Raw genomic sequence first — 5,751 nt, 5'->3', positions numbered from 1 at the left:
GATGATTAGTGACTTTGAGCATGTTTTCATATGTCTCTTGGCCTTCCTTCTGTCTTCTTTTGAAAAGTATCTATTTAGGTCTGTTGCCCATTTTTTGATTAGGTTGTTTATCTTCCTTTTGTTAAGTTGTATGAGTTGAAGTTTTTTATTTCATCTTACATAGCATATTAAAATTTTTTGTGTGTGTTGATAATTCCAATATCTGAAGTTCCCATGCATCTGTTTCTATTATCTGTTGTTTCTTCTGGATTTCTTCCATGATATTTTATCTCCTAGTATGCCTTGGTATTTTTAAATGGATATTTAGGATTATGTTCACTACCTCCAGAGAGGATTTAAATTTGCTTCTGTCAGGATACACATTGTTAGTGCTTGAGAGTTCTAGCAGTCCATGATTATTATAATTCAATTTCAGGAATTAAGATAATTGGAAGCTGGACTCTAGTCCGTGTGAGAGCTAGTTTATTTCTGGTTCACTCTGACTCTGAAGATGTAGCCCTCTGTGGTTTTCACTCCAACGCACAGAGACTTTAATAGCAACCCCTGTCTTGGTGGGCCCTATCTGTATTCAAATAATTGTTCCCTGGACCAACAAGGCTGTCAAAGAGCTCCTCGGGCTCTCAGACATTCATCCTTTGCTTCCAAACTGGCAGACAACTTTAGGAAAATGTGGCTTGAAACGCTGGGATCACCTCTGGATTTCTGATGTTTCCCAGACCGTAGCCTCGTTATTCTTCCCTACCTCCTTACCACTCTAATGCCTCAAGCAGATTTTAAAAAATATTTTGGCCAGCTTTTCTAACTTCTGGGTAGGTTGGTTGCAGGAAATATGTCATTACCAGCAATGAAAATCTTAGTAATCAATACAATTTGTTATCTCCCTTTTTCAGATAAAGAAACCAGATTCAAAGAAGTTAAGTATCTTGCCCAAGATCACATTGCAGTACATGATGGGACTGGGATAACAACATAGAGTCTGACCCCAAAGCCTCTGTTCTCATTTTTATGCCAACTTTTTGGCTTACAGTTCTTGATGCACTGGGCTCTGCTTCCCTGCAGCTTGCCCACCTCTGCCTTCTCTAATGCCCAGGCCCCCACAGAACCGCCATGCCTCTGTGGCTATTCCTTTGGCCTCAGTTCCTTTCACTGACCCCAAAGCCTCTGTTCTCATTTTTATGCCAACTCCTTGGCTTACCGTTCTTGATGCACTGGGCTCTACTTCCCTGCAGCTTGCCTCACCTCTCCCTTCTCTAATGCCCAGGGCCCCCACAGAACCGCCATGCCTCTGTGGCTATTCCGTTGGCCTCAGTTCCTTTCCTGCAGGCCTCTACCCAGGGGCAGGGCAGACTTGTGCAGGGAACAGAAGTTCAGGTGCAATGAGATGGGGGAGGCTTAGACATAGCTTCCCCTTATGAGGCTCTGAGTAGCAGCTGAGTTTGCACGAGCTTTATTTGGAAGCCTTCCACCCTTGGCTGACTCATAGGCAGCTTGGGTCAACTCACACTCTCTGTAATTGCATCTATGTCTCTTTTTTTTTTTTTAGAGTTGGAATACATTCATAATTTAATGATGCATTGTTTAGAGATGCGTACATATGAGGTAAACTATAAGGGAAATCAAAGATATGCTAAACATAATTTTTAAAATAATTCTTTATTGTTGAAAGTATTGCATATGTCTCCTTGCAGCTATGTCTTTTGAAGCTGCTGCAGAGTGGGAGGGGGCAACCTGAGGGACCTGATAATTCTCTTGGTTGAATTTCCTTGTCAGGACATCTCTTTCTCACTGGTTGGCCCAGATAATCTTGGACCAGAAATGTGACTCACTCCTCTTCAGCTCCCTGGCAGCCCCAGTGGGATCAACAGGGCCTGCATCGCTGTCCTCAAGAGCCTCCCACCCAACTTCATAAGGAAAAGAGGCCATCAGTCATGACGGCTGCTTATTTTGCCCCCGTTTCCCCTCCAATGGTGACATTTCATCAGCCCTCTTCTATCCTGCTTCACAGCTATAAAGACTACAAGCTTTGGAAGTACAGCAACTTTGGTTTAAATACTGGAGATGCCATTGACACGTTATTTGACCCTGAGTGAGTCATCGATCTTTCTGGGCCTCAATTTCTTATCTCTGAAATGGGAATAATTATACTTATCTCATGGAATGGTTGTAAGGGCCAATTAAGAGCAAATGTGTGGCCCTAGCCTGTTTTGCTCAGTGGATAGAGTGTTGGCCTGTGGACTGAAGGGTCCTGGGTTCGCTTTCTGTCAAAGGCACATGCCTGGGTTGCGGGCTCGATCCCCAGTGGGGGGCGTGCAGGAGGCAGCCGATCAATGATTCTCTCTCATCATTGATGTTTCTGTCCCTCTCTCCCTCTCCCTTCCTCTCTGAAATTAATAAAAATATATTGAAAAGAGAAAAGAAATGTATGAACAGAACACAAGCTGGACTTCAACAGATGGAAGCTGGCATATAATTGTCACCTTTGCCATGGCCAAGCCTACCACCTGAGCTCTGCATCCTACTTCCCAGGACCCTCCAGGACTGGCTCCCCCAGCAATTTCCTCCTTTTTCTGGTATTCTCACTCTCGCCTTCAACACATGGACATGCTCCGTCTTCCCAGACTCTACATTCTTCCAGGTATTCTCCTTCCCTTTACCATCAAATTTCTGCTTTTGAAAAGTTTTTAAATTATGGATATAAAAATAATCTTAAGGAAACAGACTACAAAGTGATTCCACATACCCATCACCTAACTTTAATAATTATCAATATTTTTCATTCTGCCTCCTGCCCCTGCCCTGCTGGAGTACTGTAAAGTAAATTCCAGATATCATAGTGTTTCATCGGTAAATACTTCTGGATGTATCCCTAACAAATATGAAGCTTGAGAAATACATAATACCACCTAAAAATTAACAAGAATTACTCAGTGTCATCCAATACCTAGTCAATGTTGTAATTTTCTCAATTATCTAAAAAAATTATTTTACATTTGGATTATTACGTTTAGTTCCTATGTCTTATCTATATTAGTTCCCCTCCCCTCTGGTTTCTTTTCATGACACTTATTTATTGAAGAAAAAGAGTATTTTTTTCCCCTCTAGAACTCCTCATTTCTGGATTGGGTCAAATGTAATTTTTAGTTCCTTTGACATGTTCATTTATCCTCTTATTATTATCAATCATGAGAGCTAGAGTTGGTTAAATTCAGGTTTCGTTTTTGTTTGTTTCATAAGAGGTGCTGTGTTTTTCTATTTTCTCACCTGAGGATCCCCATTGTGACTGGCTGTCTTGCTTTCAGGCATGTTAGTGTTGAAGGGGTTAGAAGTTGGCTAATCCATCCATTATAAAGCTCCAAAAACCTTACCTAATGGGTTTTGCAGCCTGTCATGGTTGTTCTTGGATCCATTCATTTCATTGAGTGCTACAAAATGTTAAATTTCTAATTTTATCACTCCTTATACATTTATTAGCTGGTTTTTTCCTCTGAAGGACTTTCCTCATTACTCATTTGGTTATCCTGTGTAAAAGATGCTATTGATGTCACAATCCACATCTCCTTGGCCTACTTTTGAGTTCACCACATACACTGAGAGTTGCCCACAAGTTCCCAGGTTTTTCTAATTGCCTGGATATAGCATCTCAGTTACCAAGAATCCTATTTATGTTATAGCCTTAGATCTTGAAAGATATGGGGTAACGGCCATTATATGAGTTGTGGAGTCGCCTGGCTTTTCTTAACTGCCCTAAAAAACATGAAGAAAGAGAATAACAGGCTCAGGGCAGTCAATGAAATCCAGCACCAAAAGAGTGCCTACATGGCAGCACCTAAAAAGACTCTCATCTCCTGTAGCTGGAGGAAAGTCTATGCTGAAAAGCAGGCCCAGCAGGAGAGGATAGAGAGAAAGCACCAAAGTAATATTTGAAGAAATAATGGCTGGGAAATTTCTAAAATTGATGAAAGACATGAATCTACATATTCAAGAAACTTAGTAAACCCTAAGCAGGATAATACAAAAAAAACAAACAAAAAACAAACAAACAAAAAAACATACCTGGCACACCAAAGTCAAATTTCTGAAAGCCAAAAATATAAAGAGAATATTCTAAAACAGCCAGAGAAAAAAAGACACTAAATTCATGGGAACAAGTGGCTTACTTCTTAAAAGTAATCACAGAAGTCAAGAAAAAATGGAATGACACATTTAAAGTGATGAAAGGAGAAAACTCTGTTAACTTAGCAATTTATCCCCAGTGAAAATATTCTTCAAAAACTAAGGTCAAAATTATTGCTGAGTGACTTTGTCTTTAGCAGATCTGTACTATGAGATCCCCAGGTGGAAGGAAAATAATCCCAAATCTTAGCTTGGATCTTCAAGAAGGAAGGAAGAAACCTGGAACCAGGAAACAAGTGGGAGCAATTTAAAAAGATGTAGAAAACAGCATGATGGGTTCTCAAAAAAAAAAAAATTAAACAGAATTACTGTATAATCCAGTAATTCAACTTTGGGTTTTCACCTTAAAGAACTGAAAGCAGGGACTTGGACAGACACTTGAACACCAATGTTCATAGCAGCAGCTATTATTCAATATAGTCAAAGGTGGAGACACCCAAAAGTCCCTCGACAGATAAATGGATAAACAAATGTGGTATATACATCCAGTGAAATATTATTCAGCTTTATAAAGGAAGGTTTACAACATGCAACAACATGGATAAATCTTAAAGACATTATACTAATAAAATAAGGCAGACACAAAGCACAAATATTGCATGATTCTACTTATGTAAGGTACCTAGAATAGTCACATCCAGAGACAGAAAGTAGAATGGTGGTTGTCAGAGGCTGGGGGAGCAGTGGTGAGGGGAGTGGGGAATGGAGAGTTAGTGTTCAATGGGTATAGAGTTTCACTTTGGGAAGATAAAAAAGTTTTGGAACTTGATGGTGGTGATGGTTGCACAAAAATGTCAATGTACTTCATACCTCTGAATTGTACACTTAAAATAGTTAATGTGGTAAATCTTATGTTTTGTATATTTTACCACAAAAACCATATTTAAAAGACTATTAGCTGTTTAAGGCAGTAATAACAATAGTGTATACTGAGGTTTCTAACATATGTAGAAGTAAATTATTTGACAACACAAAGGGTCAGGGAGAAAAGATGTAAATGCAATTATTTGTTGTAAAGTCTTTCCTGACGTGGTAAAAAAATAATTTAAGGTATATTGTAACAAGTAAAAGGCATATTATAATCTCCAGATTAATTGGGAGAATAAAATATAAAATGGTATAACCAAAATGCCACAGAGGAGATAAAGTAGGATAATAAAAATAGTATTTGGTTAAATCAAAACATGAAAGGAAAAACAAAAAACAGATGGGACAAACAGAAAACAAGTAGCAAGATGATAGACAATCACATTAAATTTAGTGTCCTAAACACTCCAGTCTCTAAGAGACAGAGACAGATTGGATTTTTAAAAAATCAACAACAATAGGGAACTTAGTGTATAATATTGTGATAACTATGTATGGTGTCAGATGGAGACTAGACTTATCGGGGTGATCACTTTGTCAGCCATATAAATATCTAATGACTATGTTGTACCCTAAAACTAATATAATATTACTAGAGGCCCGGTGCACGAAACTCGTGCACAGGGGCGGGGGTCTGTGTGTCCCTCAGCCCAGCCTGCACTCCAATCTGTCTGGGACATCCCTCTCACAATCCAGGACTGCTGGCTCCCA

Source organism: Myotis brandtii, unplaced genomic scaffold (genome assembly GCF_000412655.1).
Source record: "Myotis brandtii unplaced genomic scaffold, ASM41265v1 scaffold583, whole genome shotgun sequence".
Taxonomy (NCBI): domain Eukaryota; kingdom Metazoa; phylum Chordata; class Mammalia; order Chiroptera; family Vespertilionidae; genus Myotis; species Myotis brandtii.
This window is presented reverse-complemented; position numbering follows the sequence as displayed.